The 23,097-nt window shown below is 36.1% G+C and overlaps 1 protein-coding gene across 2 annotated transcripts in view; it reads left to right on the top strand.

The window, feature by feature from the left end:
* Window positions 1-23,097, top strand: part of Dach1 (dachshund family transcription factor 1) — a 358,503-nt gene that overhangs the window by 13,288 nt on the left and 322,118 nt on the right. The window lies entirely within an intron of this gene.

Below are 23,097 nucleotides of genomic sequence, written 5' to 3'. Positions count from 1 at the left end.
AGTTTTCCTATTGAACTGTTCACATACTAATCAGAATTTAGTAGGGCTGATAGAATGTAGTGATTGAGAGGCGCTTCTTCTGAGTCTTGGTTTAGTGATGTCTAATGTGGTCACGTAGAGAAATTGATTTTCTTCAGAAATTAATTAATTTTTCATATCGCCTTAAGCTGCAGTTAAAAAGAGTGCATACTTGTCTGTTTTTTCCAGAAATATTGCCTAATCATATTAATACCATTGCCCCAAGGATGAAAAGATAATTGTACAAATGCATTTGGAAATATGTATCACTGAGTATTTATGATTAAATTATGCAAATGACCCAGCTCTCATCCTTTCCAGACCCAGATTGTCTAATTAGGATTGATATGCTGAATAGATGTTCCAGAATTTGAATACAAGCATGTCCAAGGAGCAGAAAATTGGAAATGACAAGGCTGAAATCCAAAGAAAAGTGTCTTTCGTTTCTATACTTTGTTAATATGCTGTTGGCAGTTGAGGGCTTTTTCCACCCTTTGGCTATTTTGAGGTTCCTGTGTACTTATTAGAAACAACTACAGAAAAGGAATTGAGCTTTAGCAGTGGGTATTTTGTTTCTCCTTGGCAACTCTATTTCAAAATAGTAATGTCTTCGTCATTCAAAATTAACATAGGTGGTGAGCTTCGATGTAAACGTACCCTTGAGATACTTGTATCTTGTGTCCTTTGAACTGGCAGCGTTGCTTTAAAGTTAGTTCTCCCAACTTAAGGGGCATAAGAGTGAAGCATTTTCTAAGGATAAGCTTTCTCGAAGCCAGACTTCTTCCATCCCTTCATTCATTCACCCATTCCTCCATCCCTACCCTTAATCTTGTAGTTGGAGAAAACTGTTTAAGAAACAGTTCTGGTTAAGGATAAAAGGCAGCACTTTAAATGTAACAATGTTTGAATTTGAAGCCCTCAGCAGGCTTTCTCCCTCACTGATTACACTCATTCATCTTAGATGGAGGGGTGGTGGTGAGCAGCTAGGACAGGACGGAACTGTCAGGACTCCAGCCTTTGTTAAGCAGCGGGTAGTCAGTGCTTCTGAACTCGCTGGCTCCTGCTCCCCATCTGCAGGATGATGGATTGCAGTGTTTAATACATTTCAGCTTTTGTCTGTCATAGTGTGGACAGACAGTACTATCAGTGATTTCAATAGTGATTAGGGAGCCATTTCAGACTACTCCTATTGGCCAGTCAGCTCCCAGGAATGTCTGATGAAACACACTCATTGGCACTCTCACCATGTAAATGAGAAGTCTACGTGGAGACTGCACACACACACACTGTTTTAAGCGATACAGAAGCCCACTGAAAATCATAGATGATATTCCATTTTAGGATCAAATCTTATATGGTAATATTAAGACTATTTGCACTAACTAGTCTCAAGTTGAAGATTGATCGGTATTCTTTATTTAGTGACAGCGTGAATGGCAGGGATGCATTCCAGCATTCCATAGACTGTGATGTCAGTTGTTTACATGGTCATCATTACAGACCTATTTATCTATATTGGAGCGTAGAAGGCAAGGATTTTGTTAAAGCAATGAGACACGAGCCTGGCATGCGCTGTGCTGGTACTTGCTGAGTTGTTGGTTCTTTATAGTTCATAACCCCAGAGGCTGAATATATTTCAACAACCAGAAATCCACTCTGTAATCACTCCATACTCTGCCTGGAGTGTCTCACTCTATTTATAGCACTGGTGTTATAGAAAAAAAATTAGGTAAAAGAAAAGAAACTGTTCATTGAAGTCATCCATAATGCAGGAAAAGTTTTACTTTATGAATGGGGCTAAATAAATGACTCAAATTGGTAAATACTACATCATTTACCAATTATAATATAATATAATCAGTGTAATAAAAATGATGTATATTATAGAATGAATTATAAACATGGTGTCTTAACTCACATCCTCAGTAAAAAAAAAAAAGGAAAAAATTACCAAAATGGCAATCTAGTTAACACTTTGAAGCAAAAAAATCTATGCAAGAAAACAATTACTTGTTTTTAATTTAAGTTTATTAAGGAGAAAGAAGAAAATATTTAGATGGTCAACAGCAAAATGATGTTGAGACTAACCCTAGATCTTCAATTATTTCGACTCTGTTTTGTGGTTCTGATAATATAAACTTTTACTTATGTCATTTTCAGTAAATATTTTTGGTTTGGGACATAGGACAATCACAGAGAGAGAGAGAGAGCACAGCACAAATGCGTACTCACATAAACACGTGTTGATTCAGGTACACACCCACCCACTCATCCATACTTCCCCTTAAAAATACATATTTTTAACTAGCGGAACAGCTAAACTTGCTTTTGACCTTCCGGTGTTGCTAATTTGGTAATGAGGACAGGTGCCACTGTATCTCCTAAGTTATGAAAGCTTATGTATATTTTGAAATTATCATGTTCATTGTCATATTTTGTTATTAAAAGGATGCTTAGCATAAAAGTTATGCAATCATTCTACATATTGTGAGGGAGTCCTTTGTAAGGGTCAATCAATTGGAGTGAGAATATATTATATTTTTATATAAAAATTAACGTAACTGAGTTTAAGTAAATCTGGATTTTAAAACCAGAGCTCTTTATAGTTTACATAGCATATAGTTAGTGAAATAATATACCCCAAAGAAGATGCCATATTGACTGGAACTGCTTTGACGTGAGGAATTTTTTATTAAATCAGTCTATAATGCAAACATCTCAGGCATGGCACTATTTTTGGTCTTGAGCTTGTAGCAGCAGAGTGAATGGGAAGACCTGGATCTATTGAAGAATAAATAAATCAGTCCAAAGTAGAGTAGTTCCAGCCATGTTCAACGTTTACTGTCTTTCACCTGCTATTTCTTTGGTTATGAGTTTTAAAGGGGTAAGTAAAAATGAGTAGACTTTGAACACTAGTTCACGCAGGGAAATACTTCATAACAAAACAAAAGGAGAATTTATGCCATGCAAGTGTTTTAGCCTCCCATGGGAGAGCCTTGCTTTGAAGGAAAGCAATTCTCTCTCTTTTAGCATCTATTGGTTGCCTGTAGCTCTCCATGTAGAGGTGAGGCTGTGTGGAATTTTCTCTATCCGTGTTTCCAAGCGTTAGCCCTGGATTCAGGGACCTGTGAGTGATGCCAGATGCAGTCAGGAGGTTGTATGTGCGTGTGCACACATGCAGGTTGTGAGCCTTTTTATTTGTCTTGCTGGTCTCGCATTGAATTAAACCCAGTATTTATAAAAAAATTCTAATAATTTGTTTGCTCTAGTCAAAATAAAAAAAAAATCTGTGATAGAAACTGACTGAATGAGTTTTTCATGAAGCTAAATGAATGTTTGCTGTCTGAAAAGGGTTACCCAGGGAAGAGTGCTAGAACCCTCTTTATTTTTTTTTTAAATTTATTTATTTATTTATTTATTTATTTATTTATTTATTTATTTATTAAAGATTTCTGTCTCTTCCCCACCGCCGCCTCCCCTTTCCCTCCCCCTCCCCCAATCAAGTCCCCCTCCCTCATCAGCCCAAAAAGCAATCAGGGTTCTCTGCCCTGTGGGAAGTCCACGGACCACCCACCTCCATCCAGGTCTAGTAAGGTGAGCATCCACGAAACTGCCTAGGCTCCCACGTAACCAATAGGTCCAGTAGAATCAAAAACCCGTTGCCATTGTTCTTGAGGTCTCAGTAGTCCTCCTTGTCCGCTATGTTCAGCGAGACCAGTTTTGACCCAGGCTTTTTCAGACCCAGGCCAGCTGGCCTTGGTGAGTTCCCAATCCCCATTGTCTCAGTGTATGGGTGCACCCCTCCCGGTCCTAAGTTCCTTGCTTGTGCTCTCTCTCCTTCTGCTCCTGATTTGGACCTTGAGATTTCAGTCCGGTGCTCCAATGTGGTTCTCTGTCTCTGTCTCCTTTCATCGCCTGATGAAGGTTAATATTCAGGAGGATGCCTATATGTTTTTCTTTGGGTTCTCCTTCTTATTTAGCTTCTCTAAAAACCAGAATTATAGGTTCAATGTCCTTTATTTATGGCTAGAATCCAAATATGAGTGAGAACATTCCATGTTCCTCTTTTTGGGTCTGGCTTACCTCACTCAGGATGGTGTTTTCTATTTCCATCCATTTGCCTGCAAACTTCAATAAGTCCTTGTTTTTTACTGCTGAGTAGTACTCTAATATGTATATATTCCATACTTTCTTCATCCATTCTTCAATTGAAGGGCATCTAGGTTGTTTCCAGGTTCTGGCTATTACAAACAATGCTGCTATAAACATAGTAGAGCATATACGTTTGTTGTGTGATAAGGCCTCTCTTGGGTATATTCCCAAGAGTGGTATTGAAAGCCCAGGACCAGATGGGTTCAACGCAGAATTCTACCAGAACTTCCAAGAAGAGCTAATACCTATACTCCTTAACGTATTTCACAATATAGAAACAGAAAAGTCATTGCCAAATTCCTTTTATGAAGCTACAGTTACCCTGATACCAAAACCACACAAAGACCCAACCAAGAAAGAGAATTACAGGCCTATCTCTCATGAATATCGACGCAAAAATTCTCAATAAAATACTGGCAAACCGAATTCAAGAACACATCAGAAAAATTATCCATTATGATCAAGTAGGCTTCATCCCAGAGATGCAGGGCTGGTTCAACATACGAAAATCTATCAATGTAATCCACCATATAAATAGAACCCTCTTTAAACTACTGCATCTGTCTCTAGCTCCAGTCTGACTCACAGCTCCTGCCTCTGCATTCTAGCGATGACTCGTTGGTAGGTTCATAAATTGGGGGAAATTTGAGTTGGGCTAGCAGGTTCAAGTTCTTATTGCTCAGGAACTTCCTATAATGATCCCGCCTCTAATGAGGTGAATTACTACTGCTTGAAAAAAGAGAAAAAGGAGTTTTGGCTATCTTAGGTAATAAATCACATTGACTGCCTGGCCGATCTGATCAATTGTGCATAAATCGGTGCCTTAAAGAGTCTTAAAATAAGATTTTACTGGGACCAATCGATCCTCTAGATTGTGTAAAGACATGGTCGCCTGCCTGTAGCTCATGGAACATGAGCCTGCAGTCCCGGCACTGCGTGGGGCTGTCACTGCTGAAATGAATGTTGCCAGGTCACATGGGAGTGGCTTCCCAGTAGTTTTCATTGTCATTTGAAATAGTTCTGTCCTATTTGGTTCACTAAGATAGGTTATCAAGAAAGTTTACTTATTTTTTCTTTTTGTACTAGTAGGATTTGAACCTAGGACTCAATGCACTCTTTTATAGTGCTCTATTACTGAGGTACTTGGCCACAGTCTTTTTGCAAATGCATCTCACTAGATTGCAAAAGCTGGACTTGATCTCATTCTGTAGCTCAGACAAGCCTCCAGTTTTTGACACTTCTGTTTTAGCTTCCTTGTTACTTGGAGTTGCAACATACCTGTGTCACCAGGCTTTGTCTATTGTGAATGCTGATGTTGACAAAAGCAGTTTTTGAAAGCCTTAGCAAGAGGAAAGCCTTAGCAAGAGGAATAAATTTTAGGAATTGTTTTTAATGAGAGTGTTATATTGCTATGAATATTTCAAAGGGGGTATTGCCTTTAATACTCCCCCAAAGTATTTCATTATCACAATAGCTGTGTATATGTGACTTACTTATCCAAAGACATCTTGCAGTCTTGAGAAAGAAATATGACACTTGATTTCATATTTTGCTTACATCCACTGATTTTTAAGATGTTAGTTTGGCTGACGCCAAGCCCCAGACTCAAAGGTAAAGTGGGGACAATACCAGTGGCTTTCTACTTACTTCCAAAGTAGGATGTAAGAAGTGGATGCCATAATTGCTTTTTGGAAGCACTTTAGAAATAATAGTTTTTCAATTTTATCTTAGATTCCCAACTAAAATATTAAAACTCCCTTTACCAGTTCAAAGTATAAAGAAAAAAATTGGTTCCTTTTGATACACTGTGAATTTATTTCTAAAGAAATTCCAAATAAATCATATCAAAGTACTATGAATTTGAATTTTTATAAGTTTGTATCATTTGCCAAAATGTTGCTGGTATTAACATTCAAAGACATATTTTAAATGATAGGTTAGAATGTATGGATACATCACATGACTAGGAGAGGATTAGCTCCAAGGTGTCATATGACTCCTGTACCTTCTGGAACCTGGGATGTCATTTAAAGTTGGCCTGAGCATCCTATGATAGTAAATGTCTAATAATTTTTCAAGAGAAAGACACAATTTATAATTGTTTATTATTAAGGATCTCTTGACTCCAAATAATAATTTTATGTATTCTCTTTTTTTGAAAACAAATTTGAGCTAGGCCTTCAAATATGTTTACCTAAGTTCTTTTTTTGTTCTTTGCAAATACTTTATGGACTTGATATGGCAAAGAATTTTTCTTCTTTCAAAATACTATTCTGCCTTTGAAGATTTATTACATCTTTGTGTTTATATTAATTATGCAATATACACTCTTTGTTCTCTATTATATTGTGAAACTTATTAGGTTGCTGAAATTGGTTCTGAATAATTTTCTTCTTGGCATCTGTCTATAAAAGTTCTACTGTTAAAATTGACCAGATGAGAAGACATAGAGAAAACCTGGTATTTGTTGTTGTTGTTCCCATTGCATTTCCTTCAGGTCCATAAAAATTTGAAATATTCATCTTCAGATGTTAAATTTTAATTTTAGATTCAACAACAAATTGCATAACTTTGGAGGATTTATTTTCTAAGGATTACTAATTACTTTGCCTGGATTATCATATAGGATTGTCATGCATCTCTTTGCATTGATATCCTTAGCAACTTTTAAGTACATACTAGCTACTCATTATTATTACAGTCAATTTGTTTATTGAATTTTTGTTTTTATATTATTGAATACACAAACACACTATGAGTACATACTATACTATAGTGGTAATTTAGGTAACAATTTTAAAACTTCTTTTATAAGATTGAAATTTTAACTTGATCTTGATTGTAATTAATTTTATCTGTTTTTAAATTCTGAACTATGAAAACCACAAATCACCCGGCAAGTTTAATTGAATTATTATGCAAAAATGTTTGCACGTATATATTTAAAAACACATATATAGTTATATAATTGCATGCTATGATCTTTTCAGTTATTGTTTACTATATATTAGAGTGTTTTAGATATCTGCTTTCTTTTCCCATAACATTTATGTGCAGTACATTTTATCTGAGTTTAAAAATAAGAGCTCTGAAGACCAGAGCTGCTAATTAAGTTGCTTCAGGTGCCACAACAGCCGGATCTCCAGCCCCTGGGGAATCAATATCCTCTTAAGGCATCTCTGTGCACCTATACTCATGTATAAATGCTCTCATTCACATACATGTAGACATACTCATGTATAAATGCTCTCATTCACATACATGTAGACATACTTTAAAAAATGGCGGCACTGTTACTTTATTGACTAATTTGTACATTTAGATGGTTGGTAGGAGAAGGTGACAGGAATAATTGGATTACTCTTCTTGCATTTTCCTGACTGATGTAAATCATTCTCTTGTATCTGTTTCATAATTCTATTTAGGTGTTTTGGTCAGAGGGAAGCACTGTTACTAGTGGATTTAGAATACACTTAGAGCTCAAAAACCACTCATTTGGGCATATAGTTGGTGTTGAGCATTATTTGTCTTGTAAGTAGAGCCTGAGGGCTCAGGGAGTGTCTGGGGTCTGCCTTCCTTCATGGACTGTTCTTCAGCTCCACCATTCCATCAGTCACTACCTGGATCTGCTCTTCCATCCAAGCAAATTCAGAATTTTGTTGATAACTTTATTTCACAGGACAAGAAGCCCTTGATACTCAGACATTCCCATATTCTTTAGGAAGAAGAGGTTTGTCAGATTAGTAAAGTTTTGTGACTTGCAACTTCCTTGATTGGATGAGTTCTTTGGTGTTCTCACTCTTGGGAAGTATGGGAAGTAATGTTCATTGCATTGGAATAATTATGCAGGAAAAACGACGTTATTGCTGTTCATTTCTGAATCTCTCCCTGTAAAGTAAGGAATTATTTGTCATTTTTAAATTTAATATTTAGTGTCTTATCAAAGTACTGAGTAATAAGAGATTACCCATGCATGATACTATTCATAAACTAAGGGAAAAGGTTATGATATTTTACTAATCAAAATAAACTGATTCAGGTACCCTATTTTCATATAATATTTAGCAATGAGTCATATTATTAATAATAATTATTAATATGTTTTATTTGTTTGCATTTTTGAAGTTATATATGTGGTCTAAATTGACCTCAAACCCAAGGTTCCGTTGTATCATTTTGAGGGTGGCACTGAGAATTACAACAATTGATACTGAGAAAGAGTGCTATGCGTTGATATTCTACAATTTTAACACATATCATATCAGTCAGTTTATCATTGCATTCGCTGGTGCACACTGGTTGCTTGACTTTTCCCTTGCTGCACCTACTCCTGTTTTCTACCTTGATTGTCTAGGGCTCTGTTCACTCTTGACTTATAACCCTATTTCATTTTAATCTAGTGATACTAGGTGTCATGAAGTCAATTCATGAAATCCTCAAGAGTGTGCTCCCTAAAATGGTAATTTTAAGCATATCAGGATCGCTTAGTTTAAAATTCTATTAGTATATCCTCATGAGAGTCTCATATTTTTACTTTTTGAAAACTGTTCATTGCTGAAGATTCAGGTGAGGGGACTTCTGCTGAAGGGTGTGAGGAAGAACGCTGTTTGCATTTTCTCTGGAGGCTTCTGTCTTCATGGCGTGTCTCTCCTCTCCTCCTACAAAATTTGATTCTTTGCATTTATGACTTCTTTAGGACAAATACCACAATGCTTTGTAAGTTATACACTTATTTAAAGAAATAAATCCACCTCATTTAAGCAACAGACAGACTTACGTATAACTTTACAGTAAATATATCTTTCAAGTGATCATGATGAATGAATAAATGAAGTACTTCAATTTGGCTCAATATGATAACAACAAAGAGTACTTCCATTGGTTCATGGGATATACCACATCTGAGCTGAACTTCTGTCTTCACTAGCATGTGTCTAATAAACAGGAAATGTTCCTTGAAGTATTAAAAACCTTGCTTAAATATGACAGATTTGTAGCATGAAAAATGATTATTTTGAAAAATAAAATAGATGCCTAGAAACATCAGATACCTTAAATAATCTCAAATAATGTGCAACAGTAAATGAAGGGGGAGAAAAACATCCATAATACACTTATTCTAATGCTTAAGAAATAAAAGCATTTATTTTTCAGAAAATTTGAAATATTATTGAAAATTAAAATTCCCTTCAAGCAAACTACATCTAACCTGAATCTTTTTGGCCATCAAATGGATCTTTGGGTTGGAAATGATTTTCAGCTCTTTGTCAATTTTGCTGATATCATCGTAAATAGAAATAGTCTAATAAATTTAAGATTCAGCATTGAATAATCGATATTAGGTTTTTGCCTTTTCTACCTTCTCCTAGAGACCACATTGCCCTCACATGTGCTATTTCCCCCTACTCTGGCTTTGAGAGAGATTCTAACTATGTTGCCCAGGCTGACCTCACTGTTGCAAACTTGTGATACTCCTGTGCCAACCCTTACATCCTTGGTAACAGGTATGCACCTCCACACTTGAATTTTCTTTCTAAATTTGCTCTGAATCACACCTTAATTTTGTCTTTTCTCACTGTACCAGGATCCTTTCCAACACTTTTTTTCCTGTGGATTTTTTCATAATTTACTTGCAATATTTTTGGATATGTTTATTTATCTCCAATGTTCCAAACAGCTGTTTGTGTTAAGTGAGACAATGATGGTCCCATAAAGAGCACACTCAAGGCTGGCAGCTGTAACTAAATTTAATTTTCACCTACATTTCACAGTTTATCCAGAGTGCGAAGTGTTTCTGTTCCAGCATCATTCCAGTGAACTAAGGAAAGGGGGTATAGCCAGTATCGCTTAAGCTTTGGAGTTTTGTGGGGAAGAAATTAAACCACAAATTGTTTCTTCATTTTTCAAAAATGGTACTTATTTGTTTGAGTTCTGTTTTATGTTGCTGCACAGCATGTCTGAAGATTAGATTATCATCTAGATGCTGTGTTGTCTGAGAGCCTGAGAGAAGATAGCATACTAGGTAAAAAGTAGGTTTAGAAAAATAGATACTGACCAATATTTGTTAATATATTCTTTTTAATATGCTTAGTAAGTTCCAGTACAGTTTCAAGTACAAGTATGACTCTATCTTAAAGAAAATACATGACTAATCAGCCACTCATTGAAACTGGTGATTTCTTGATATCCACAAAGAACGTTGAATTTCGGAAGATATAACTTCCATGAGAGGAAAACTGTCCTTATTTTCTACAGTAGTTTTTTTAAAAAATATTCATAAACATACACGAGTATGTGTGCATTTGTGTGTGTGTGTGTGTGTATGTGTGTGCGTGTATTTGAATACTCCCATGGGGTTAGGACCCATGGCACTCTGAGAATTAAGGAATAGGCTACGATCACTGTGTGTGTGCATGTTCTTCCTCAACTTTTCACATGACCTTGTATTTTGGAAGACAGAAGCGATAAATTCTTCCTCTAGTTCCATAAATCATGTTTCCATTGGAAATCCAATTTGAGTTAAAATTTTCCTACTCAGATACTGTGTGACTGTTAGAAGTTACAGTGTTCCTTTTATTTACTAACTTGCACTGTTCTCGAAAATTTTCTGGTTTTTTTTTCTGATTGTCTTTATTTTTCACAGGTTTTTGTTTTACTTCTGTAATATTAGAAAAAGACAGACATGGATTGAAGCACTTAAAATTAAAAACAAAATAAATTACCAAGAATTTTCAATTGCTAGGAAAGATAGAGAACACTGTGAAATATTTTTTTTAAACAGGATGTAGATTGGTTGGGTTAGGTTAGAGATTAGAATACCTGCTTCTCAGGTTTGGGATACCAGGGACATGAATGCTCTTGCCATCTTGGAAAGATGGTATCTAAAACAATTAATGACTTTAAAATTTATATCACAATAGCTAAATTCTTGGGATTCTTCTCTTGACAGGTTTTGAATTGGATAAAAGTCATGAATGTTTTTGGGTGTTGGTTAGACAATTCTATGACTTTTTGAGAGTTGAACGGGACACATTTTATACTACAGATTGTTATATTAACACAGATTAAAGTGAAATGATGGTTTTGTTTAAGGCAAAGAAGAAAACAGACAAAAGATGCTATAAATTAGAGGGGTCTAGTTGAAAGAGGTGTTTAGGGAAAGAGAATAGGTGAGCTTTATGCGCTAGTTTTAGGTGAGCAGTAGGGGGTTTTGTGTAAACTGTCAAAGTCAGAAGTGATAATTATGACCATAAAATAATGAATAGGACTTTGAGACCAACTACAAAATTAGTCTATGAATAATAGTAAAGAAAAATAATTTATCTTCAATACTTCTTTTATGATACGTATTGATAGTTTTTTTTCTGTCTTCTGGTTTCAGATAACTATATTAAAGACTCAAGTTTTATGAAAAATACTTTTCTCAATCTCAGAGGTCAAGTGTTATTTTTCTGCTTTGAACTATTTAAAGTTAAATGGTAGTCGATTTTAGAGATCTGCGTAGAACATGACTTTCTCCTTCGCTGAGTCAGGCTCTAAGGAATACCTTTCTTGTGTTTGTTGTAAGCTTGTGATAATAACTAGCATTGAAGGATGGAAATATGTGGCTCCAGAAACCAAAAGATAAATGTCATTGAATAAAACTGAAAGCTCTGCTAAGTGAATTCATCTCACTCTCTTAGCTGATATTTAGTGTAAAAGCGAATGCTAACCAAGGCGGTAGAGACTCTAGTAGTTCATGATCCATTAGTCCAGTACTTGGTGTTGATGATGGGGCAGCACATGAAGGCAGAAGCAAACAGAGGAAAGAAGGATCTGTAGTTTCACAGTTCCTTTCCTATCCATGGAGTTTCATGGTTCCTTTCCTATCCATGCCTCCAGTGACCTAATTGTCTACCTTTAGATTCCTCCTTCCAGTGGTACGAACTCAATCTTCCAAAACAGTGCCACTCTTGGTACCTAACTTTTTACACATCCACCTTTGGGGATGTTTAAGATCCAAAATATGGCAGTAACTATGAGCTTTGTGCTTTATTTTTGTTTCTGTTGCACTGTTTAGGAACACTTCGGTGCAATGTTGATAGGTTACTTCCTAGGCATCTTCTGCTACGAACATTCTGCCTGTCATAGTCCTGTCCTTAGCTTATTGATAAAGAAATGCAAGCAGTCTTTATTTTCACTTCTGCCTAAACTGTCTTTACTTTCTACCTACCTAGGGAAGGCTGAGAAGCAGATGTCATAATTACTCTAATTTCTAGTTCAGCGCCCTACCAAATTCTCACCCCTTCGTTTAGTCAACTTATAACTAAATAATTTGTATCATTTCAAATGTGTTTAAATGTTAAGATAATTTTGGGTATCACTAAAGTTGTGACACCTAATAATAATGACACAGTAGACTTCTCGACAAACACATATGAGAACAAATGCTTTCACAAATTACTATTATGCAATATAGTAATAATATGATTGAATGGATAGAGACACAATAATTAAAATGAGAAGATGCATGTGGTAAATATCAATACCAAAGTTTACCAGAAATTAATACATGTTTACTTGAACCTTAATATTCTCTCATTTCAAACTTTTATTATTTTTGTTACTACAAGAGTAATCAGGTCTTGGATTATGTGTGTGTATAAAATATTAAAAACTACATTTTATCTATGTAATTTATATTTTTATGCATCTAATATGTGACAGCTATTTTTATATATCTTGCACATCTTAGTGAATATAGTACACAAAACTCTCAACATTAATCAGCAACATTTTAGCACTCATGGTTGGTGACAATAAATACATCATTAGAGTAATAAATTAGAAAATTTTATTGATTTAAGAAGGTATCTAAAATAATACACGGGAAGGGGAGTTTATGGTTAGAGGAGTGCAAGAGATGAAATCTTAAGACAGTTATCAGAATGGAAACTATTTTCTTGAGAAGTAGATAATTCGGGCAATATTTGAAGGAGATACAGAGAGCTCAAAGGCATTTTAACAGTGATTATTTCTCTTTGCATTTTCTCTGGTTTTGTTTCCCATAACCAGAGAACAGAATAGAACATTCCTTTTTAGATGAACAGGGGAAGATTCACATTTTCTTTTTACAGAGTTTCTGCTGGGTAAAAGCAAACAGTTCCAGAACACAACTGGGTTTTGGTGTCTTGCCCCCAGTGTCTGACAGCTTCAAGTTTCCAATTTCTCTACTTGTGTATATTGTATTAAGTCATATGCGTAAAGAACTCAGCCCAGTTACAGACTTAATAAATACTCATCAATATTAGCTATTAACTTTTTATTTAAGTTTATTTTTTCTAAATAGTTTATTTAATAGTTTAATTGTTTCTAAAAGCACAGCATTTTTAAAGCTCACCAACTGCATTCTAAAAGGAAGCATCCCACATTCTATAATGTTGCATCATTCTACAAGGTCAAAGAGCAAAAGGTGGGACTAGGAATCCTTTAGATACATTCATTATTATGTAATGTCTGATCTAACAATGCTCAGTTGCCAAATCCTAAGTCTAAATACCCTGATTGAACTGTGCATTTAATGAACTTCCCTTTTTGTAATGTTAAAATATTTTCAGTTTTTAAGTAAAAAAATATAGCATGTTGCTGTGATTCTGAATCTCTGAGTTCTCTAGATATAGATGTCCCAATCTACACAAAGACACTTTTCAGATAAAGCTGATAGTAAAATGTATGCAGACGGTTCTAGGAGGTTACTAAGACTTTAGTTCAGTATGTTCTTGATTTTTTTTTTTTTTTTTTTTTTTTTTTTTTTTTTTTTTTTTTTTTTGGTTTTTTGAGACAGGGTTTCTCTGTGGCTTTGGAGCCCGTCCTGGAACTAGCTCTGTAGACCAGGCTGGTCTCCAACTCACAGAGATTCGCCTGCCTCTGCCTCCCGAGTGCTGGGATTAAAGGCGTGTACCACCACCGCCCGGCTCTTGATTTTTTTTTTTTTTTCTGAGGAAGTGTTTCTCTCTGTCTAACAGCCCAAGTGGTCCTGGAACTTGCTCTGTAGACCAGGCTGGCCTCGACCTCACTGAGATCCGCCTACCTCTATCTCCCGAGTACTGGGATTTAAAGGTGTGCACCTTGCCATCACCTGACTAGTTCAGTATGCTATAAGGTCGACTTCTCTTTGTGATGTTTCCTTGGATAGTGAACTGACTTTTAACACTCTTCTATCCTTCCAGGGTGGTATGGATAAGGCAACCATAAACATTTCTGGCCAAATTAGATACTCTTGAGAATTAACAGAAGGCTATTATACATTACTTTGGGACAGCAGTTAAAAACTACCATGATGTATAAAACACGTATTGTGTAGTCATGGAAGTGAAGAATATCTTTTCCCACCAATACATATAGAAAATACTCATTAGCTTACACTTTACAAAAAAGTTAATGGTATGAGGTAATTTTTACCTAAGGAAGAATTTGAAAAAAAAAAAAAAAAAAAAAGAAATTATCTTCATTGGAGACGATCCAGAAAAACAAAAATTTTCTTTTTGTTTTGGTTTTCATTTTAATAAAGAATTACAATATTTTTATAGATGTCAGTGATTCTCAAATTGGTTGAAAGCTCATGTTGATTTAATATTCTGAACAGCTCCTCTTCCTTCGTCCATTTCTCTGAGCTTTTGCTTGGTTTCTTGCTTTTCCATACATCGCCGTAAACAAGGCTTTGCTTGCCTTGGCAGGTTCTAGGTCTCTTATTCATGAAGCCTACGGGGTGATTTCTTCCTCAATAGACTAGGAGTTACTGTTTTCAAACAACTTCCTTCAGTGTATTTTGGTTTTATTTTGAACACACGAGCCAACACTCTCCAAGTTTTGCCAGACTTTTCATCAACACACATGGTGAAGGAATAATGAATTTTGGTAGGGAGTCAGGAAGAAATGGGAAAAATGTTGGCAAGCATTTGTCTCCTTTTCGTTGTTTGCCAAACTCCTGGGCTGAGTCTCAAATCTAAATTCTTCTCACTGGGCATGGCTAGCCATTGAGAGACAGTCAGGCAGGAAACAGAGTAGGAGGAACTCAGTGCTTCAAAAGAAGGCATGAGAAGCCAATCACAGTATCAGAGAGCTTCAATGTCTAACACATTTCCTGTTATCTACAGTTTCCCCAACATGTTCTGGTCCTCTTATTCTGAACATGCAAGTCTATGCTATATTTCACAGTTATCAAGAGTATTATCCTTGGGTTACATCAAAGTAAAAAAAAAAATACATTGAAACACAGAAAGCTAAACCAGCTTTAGTGGCATGTAAAAACTCCCTTGTCAGAAACGCTTTACACAGTGAGAGAAAGGGTCAAACTTAGGCTGGGGTGGAAGGTGGGAACCTGGAATAGAGACAGTAAAGTGTGGAATTTCTCAAGTGCTGACTTCATTCTTGGGACTACTTTGTTTTATATAGATCGTGATTCTACACACGATGTCCCATAATAGCAGTTCTGAGATGCTCTGGGGCACAATAGCCCCAGATAGTGTAGATTAGGTAAATAGTCCTGGTCTTTGAGGCTGGTTTACTTCATGGGCTTGTTATACGAGAACCTCTGGCTCATCCATTGTGCCTCTAATCACGTTTTCCATTTCTCGCGTCTGCTTCGCTCATAACCCTGTTTTTATGTCATAACAGTTGCTGTATCAGCACCCTTCTCTTTCCAGTGCTCAATTTTAAACAGCCTCATTATGAAGAATATGGCACTTAAAAACATGGCACAAGTGTGTATTACTGCAGCACAAGATAAAAGAAATTATTGAGAAATGCACAGAGTGCTGAAGTAACTTTTTCCTAAGAGACATTTCACTGTTTTAATTGATTTTTTTTTATCCATTTTATTAAGGGTTCTTGGAGAAGGAAAATGTCAGGTTACCTCTTGGAAATAAGGGAACACTTGACTTCATTGTGATGCTACCTGTGTGTCTGGATCACTGTAGAAACGTTAACCACATCTTAATCAGGTTATCATGAAAAACAAAATGATCAGGAACATTTAGTTCTGACTTTGCTAAAACCAAATTAATTTTTAAAATGCCATTTGCTCATAGTGAGAAGAAACACAGCTTTTTCTTGTTTAAGGGAGCTTTAAAAAAAAGAGAAAACACAGGGTTTGCTACTTAGTCTTTTAAACACAAGTACTATGAAGGTATTTTCTTATCCCAGTTTCAGATATCCACTCCTAGTCAAAACATCGTGGTCCAGTTACATCTGTAGCTGAAGGCTCCCTCTGACCAAGTCAGAAAAGCTTAGTTGGTTAAATTGTTATATATCTGAAAAGTTCAAAGGTTTGTGAATCCCTGACTTTATAACTCAGCCAAAGAACTAAAAAGACTCTGTGCAGTACTAGAGTTCCTGTCAAATATTCTCACACACATCTAAACCATAGACACTGGGGAAAATTAAACCTATTACATAATGAGTTCTCAATACTCAGCTCTGTTCTTGTCAGTGTTGTTTTCCAGAACTCCACATACACAACACGTCACTATGTGAAAATCGCATTCATGCCATTGCCAAATGAAATCCAGTTTATATCTATTTTCTCTTAGAAGGTAAGCTGTGGGTCTTGTTTTCTAAATGTAAGTAGACAAAGTCAAACCTATAAGACTTGGCGAGAAGCAAGTGAATCTCTATAATCGAGCCCTGTGTGCGAATGAAAGCGACCCATTTTCAGGAGACTCTACAGTCCACAGTTCAGCAAATCTGGGGTGCAGACACCACTCAGACCAGTCTTCCCAAACTCCTGACCCATGTATTACAGATGGAGCTGGTGCTCTGAGGTCCATTTACATCACTGTTATCTTTTTCTTAAAAAAATATTTTCTTTTCTTGTAGCTCTCAAAACTTCTTTTATATATGGCTAAGAACTTTCTCAAGTGGGGATAGACAAACTTTGTGTTTTCAAAAACCATATGAACTTTGTTTACTTTTAAAGATAAAATGAAAAAAGAAAAAAAGAGAGATAAAGAAAAGAAAGAAAGAAAGAAAGAAAGAAAGAAAGAAAGAAAGAAAGAAAGAAAAGGAAGAGGGTCAGGTTGTTTTCCTTAATCGGTTTCTCACTTTCAACAGAAGGGGGAAAACATTTCTTGCTGTTTTAGAATCAGTAGGAGATATGTAAGCATCAGCACAAAGCATTTCAGTGTTTGCTCACTCAACTTAGCAAAATACAATTGAAATGAGAGTAAACAACATGATAGAACAAGTGGCTAACTGACCATTACAGATGGACTTACGTGCACCTTCAACATTTTTATATTTCCAATAGCAGGAAGTGTCTTGTTTTGAGAAGCTAAATAAAGTCAATCATTTGAAATATTTTCCTATTCTATTATAACAAGAAAAAATTATTTAATGTTTACGTCAAGGTTGTCTTGAGTTTTAAGGATCATTTTTGTTTGTTAAAACCGAGAATACTTTACATATTTACATTTCATGAGATTATATATTATAAGTTATTATTTTATAAAATTAGTATTCAGGCATCTTACGGTTTCTCTCTTTACACTCAAGAAACAGCTAATGCTTTTATTTCTAATGTTTGTGTGAGCCCCAGACATTCCAACTAATACTTTAGACAATATTTAACATGCTGGAGTCAACCGATTTCATTGTTGGTAAGAACAATATTGTCATTTTCATAATGAATTGTTGACTTATTCTTTGTATTTAAAGGCAGTGTTAATCATGTAGAGGAAATAAATATTCTGTTTTATTAATAAGAGATCCACTTCATTTATTCCTATTTAGTTGTCTTCTCTTTGTCAGGATGTAGACTAATGAGAAATCGTAGAGAGACCCTTTACTGTCTAAACACTCAGCACACAAACGCTTCTCAATGGAAATAACACACAAAATGCGTTCAAAGACAATACATAGCCTGAGAAATTCTCTGTGCTGACAGCTCTCCAACAGTGTTATCACAGCGGGGAGACATCAGTTGAAGAAACAGATAGTGACCTCAAAAAAAGTCTGGTCAGCGGTGTGGACAGGCTTTCACAAGATTATAAATCACCCCAGGGTCGCTCTGTTCCCACCATAAAGAGAGCATGGTCATTTTATTGTAATCTAATAAGAGATGGGAGCAAAGGACAGCTCCAGTGTGTGTTTGTAGAAAAAAAAAATCTTGATTACAGTTTCAAAACTATATAGTTTCTTTGCTATTGAAGTGTAGATTATAGGGGTTAAGGCCCAGTTAGGATTGGATTACCTTTTATAGCTGAATGTTATCCCCTGGTTCATGAATCAGAAAGTACTTAAATTAAACTGAACATTTGGGAGTAATCTCAGGGCGTAGTTTGGGGGTAGAAAATTAATCATTAGTTGGTGGTAGATTATTAAACTGTTCATTTGAAGGGGGTTTCTCACAGAACCCGAAAATTAACTCTGTGTCAAATACACATTAATAACGTGGGGCATCCTTTCTGCAACATGTTGTCTTAGGATTGGTGCCTGCAGGAGGGATTCAACGAAAGACAGCACACGTTTGTGTAAAGGGTATGGTACAGGTAAACGCGGAAGTCTTCATTGAGTAACTAGCAAACTTTGAAGCTTCACGGATTTTAGTAATTTTCACAACGTGCCTTATGTTAGCTTGTGCATTCTTTTCCTGTAATGCTATTTATCTAAAACTACACAGTTTCTGAATATTTACGATAAATCTATTCAACATCAGGGAAGCTAACAATTCTGACTTAAGAATACTAAGTCCGAAGGTTCGCCTTGTTACTTATCTTGGGATTGGTATGTAAAATGACAAAAAAAGATAGGTAGTTTTCTCTTCGTAAAAAAATAAAACAAAAAATTACTAAGTCCAAAATTTCTCTAAATTAGACTGAGGAAGCCATATTGAAATTTTGAAGCAAAGCTCTTGGTTCGATGGCATTCTAAAATGCCCCATCCTCCTTGGTTTGACCTTAGAACCGGCTTAGAAGCCGGTTTCAACTTTATTTCGGTCGCTTTATCGTTCAAATTAAGCTTCTTCAACACAGTTTTATCTCTACATATTCATGGAGCCATAAGTTGCACTCCTACCCTTTAAATGGATTTTGTTCCTTAAGTTAGCACCTTTTCCTTTGTCAGTTTGGTCCTGGGGAATCACACTGGCACTCAGAGATAAGTACTATCAGTCTTGAGCTGCCAACTGAAGGTTGATTGTTAACACACTATCATTAGTAGAGAGAAACAAAATAAAACGTGATTGCTAAGGGTGTATTTTATGCTGTTTTCCCAGACCCCAAAGTAAGTAAGATGGAGCTTGAGGCTTCTTTGCTAGCCTTAAGCTGAGCTTTGCCGACTGTTTCTTTCTCTTCTTTTCCCGTTAGGAGTCTCAGATTTTGCGGCTTCACTCTCATTCACTTTCTTGAGTGGAGATGAATGCGAAAGAGAATCCCGTCTCCCGAAGGATTTTAGACTGGTCCGTTAAACATAGTGGGTCTTTAATTCATCTCAGTTTATTTTCCACTTGTCAGTTTCTCTTTGTTTCTTCTTCGTTTATATATGCCTAAGTAGGGGGAGTAAGCAGATTTCTCTAGGTCTCTTCGCCATTTGCTTTCTCCCGGGCTGCTCAAAGTGCTACTCCATGACCTGGAAACTGGATTTGCAGGCAAGTTCCATTCTATTTTGAATTTAAGGGGGCGGGCGCACATTACTTTTTTCTTTTTTTAAACAAGCTAGCATTGGTTGAAATAACACAAACTGTGAAAGCCACTGCAACTTCAGCAAAGACTGATTAGGACAAGAGTACCTAGATTCTTATAGTAGTTCGTGCTGTCTTTAGTCTATCTCCCACTGGCAGCTTAGAGAATTTTGTCTATAAAAATATGAAGTTCTTCAATAAGGAATACATTTTTTGAAACCATGTGTTTGATTCGAGCCTCTCAGACCAGTTCTTATTCTGCCTAGTCTATGCACAGTTTTTCTTGTCACAACAATAAGTTATAAATAAGTGCCCTTACTTAACATATCTGATTATTTGAGGAAGGGATTTGATTTTGATTTCCTGGAAGTAGTTGATTATTGATATGAGACACGTTCCTCTTTTTTTCTATTCCCACCTTACTCCAGGTAAAGAGTACAAATTTATCCATAGCAATTCACAGCAGTACTGACAATCGTCGTGCGGCTAAGAGTTGCGTATAGCCATCTGTTTTATACATGCATTTTTTTGTAATCTTTATTACTAGATGCTCTCAGACAGAAAGAAGATAAGTACAAATGCCAGCCTGTAGTTTTGATAGGGACACTGAATAGCCTGGTTAAGGTAGAAAAACAAGCGTGTTTATTTTGATTTATCACTTCTGACATCAGCATGTACCATTTTGCTCTCTGGGAAGCAAAAATGGTTGCACCCGAGGACACTACTATAAACACCGCTTTGATTATTTGAAACAAACCATTAGGCTTTGATGAAAAATACGATTACCATAGTGGATCCCGCTCAGGGAGAAGGGACTTGCAGATAATGGGTAAAAAATTGTACTATTTCTTCCTTAGAAACCAAAGAAGTCAAAGCTTACTATTTAGAAAGAAGTAAAGTCCTAAAATAATTGAATTTTGCTTGGATTTGTAAGTCAGATTTTTACGAGTGCATACTTAGTTGCTCTAACACTCATACCTTTTTTTCTTTGAACAATTCATTGAAATGAGAAATTCCTTCTGTCAAATTGTATTTTAAAACGAATATCATTTTATTGCACTACACCTTTAGTCTCCCAACTACTCAAATTTCCCCACTATGTAGAAATTTTTATTAAACATGTGTTAATTAGCCTATAAAAGGGCCCAAAGCCGGTCATGTTTTAGCTATCATACATGTGTATGTTAGGGTGTGCTAAGTGTCAGATTAGACAATCCTGTTCAGCATTGCAAACAAAGCTCCTGGTCTCGAGAAGACAGTACTTTCTTTAATTGATATGGGAGGATTGTGTGAGGAGGAGCACGGGAAGGAGGACAGTGGTCACAAGAGTGGCAGTTGTGGCTTTCATGAACAGAGGGTAAGGAAGACTAACGTGAACCCAGACCCTAGGTATTAGGTGCCACAGAGTCCAAGAAAGGGAGAAGGGGAGATGGAGGGTTCATCTGGATGAGCCCTGTCAAGAGGGAATTGACAGAACTTGGAAGAGAGCAAGAGAGGTTAATGCCAGAAGAAAGTGGGCAGGGAAATGGCGCAATAATATTATCATTTCAAAAGTACAAGAAATAATAATAAATAAAGAGGGAATTAAGTGACTGAATAGAGAAGGTCAAGCCACAGGAGGCAAAGAATGCACCCCCGAATATGACATATGATAATTAATATACCCTAAAAAGAACATTTTCAACAGTCTAAAATTATTCGCTTTGTAGTTAGTAATAAATACCTATTCTAATAATAGATTCGAAACTACAAAGCATGTTTTCTTTTCTTTTTAAATCTAAATATTTCGGTGTTTACAAACTTACTTCCTTAACTAGCAAACATTAAAGTTGGATCTAAGGATGTAGATATATGATAGGCTTAATTTACCAGTGAAGAAATGCCAGTTTCTCATCTGCTAAAGAAATTGTCCGAGGTCAAAGAGAGAAAGACGCTGAGGCAGAGAGGACTAGATCTTATGAGTGCCTGCTGTCTTGCTGTGAACCTGAGATGCAGCTTAGCACTTTCGAAGGATTGTGGTTTCTGCATTCTCAGGGTTGAAGTCTTCCTCAGAAGAGTCTAGTGAAGAATAAGTGATGGTGTCAGCTTGTGATTTTATTTTCACTGCATTTCAATTGTGCCTACTATACCCCTTTTGTCTGTAGAGGAGAGGAAAGATACCCGTTTTAGGAGTTGAAGATAACAGCTAGTGGTGTAGGTGTTGACATAAAACCCTAATTCGCTTATCTAGGTTGCAGAACCGCTGTGCAGTTAACCGAATGGTATCTCGAGCATTTTGAAATGCAGTTAATAGTAGGTGGACGTTGATGTGATAAAAACAAATGCCACAATTCTTTGCAAATGTTTGCTACAAAATACACTTGCTCTAAAATTCAACTGCCAGTTTTTATTAGAAAGAGCAGAAACACTTGCCTCAATGACTGATTTGCTGTTTAATATATACCTTAAATTGAGAAACTCCAATTAATTTCATATTTGTGACTTTTTGCCCTTATGCTTTTCTCACTATTTCAATTGGTAGACACAGTCTGAGGTTTTATTATCAGTGACATGCATTAAATTATCAATGAAGACAGGGCACTTTCCCATTGAAGGTGACTCCAATGTTTTTATAAACTTAATAAGGAGTGTTCTGTCAACGACCTTATTCTTTTATGGTACGTTGACAGTCTTTTGATGTGTTCCTCTCTCTCTTGCTCTCAGCTTCATTCTTTGGGTCTGCTGCCACTTCTGCTATTATGGAATCATTTCCTGGTTGAGTGAATGTTTTCTCAAGGCTTGAACTTAGTGTGCAACCCAAGGATGCCTTACCAATTAAGATGCATGTTGATTTTGTGTTTAGCTAGCTTGCCATCAAAGGCTGCACTCTACAAATTAACGAAGCCCATGTTGTAATCATCAGTTTTCAGTTCCTGCAGCCAATATGTTATATAACAAAGGTGATCTGGTTTAGCGAGTTGGAAATCAGTAGGCTGTAGATCCAGTCTTGCCTGAACTACAGTGATTATAAAATTCTTGCTTTGAGGGGCTGGGGAGTTGGTATTAGTGATCCCTATTAAGCAAATATATATTCTTGAGTTTGAAAAAAAATGCAGCTTCTTCCCATCCATTTTTATGTCTTTATTTTTTTCAATAAAAATAGCTCCTAACGCACATTATAAAAGTGAATCTAAGTGGGCATACTGAAACTATTTGTATTGCTAGTACGCCAGAGGCTAAGGCAAGATGATGGAAAATTTTGGGAAAACCTGAGCCGTATATAGCAACTTCCA

The sequence above is a fragment of the Alexandromys fortis genome, unplaced genomic scaffold (genome assembly GCF_014885135.2).
Source record: "Alexandromys fortis isolate MF-2015 unplaced genomic scaffold, M_Fortis_MF-2015_v1.1 scaffold_43, whole genome shotgun sequence".
In the NCBI taxonomy this organism is placed as follows: domain Eukaryota; kingdom Metazoa; phylum Chordata; class Mammalia; order Rodentia; family Cricetidae; genus Alexandromys; species Alexandromys fortis.
This window is presented reverse-complemented; position numbering and strand designations above follow the sequence as displayed.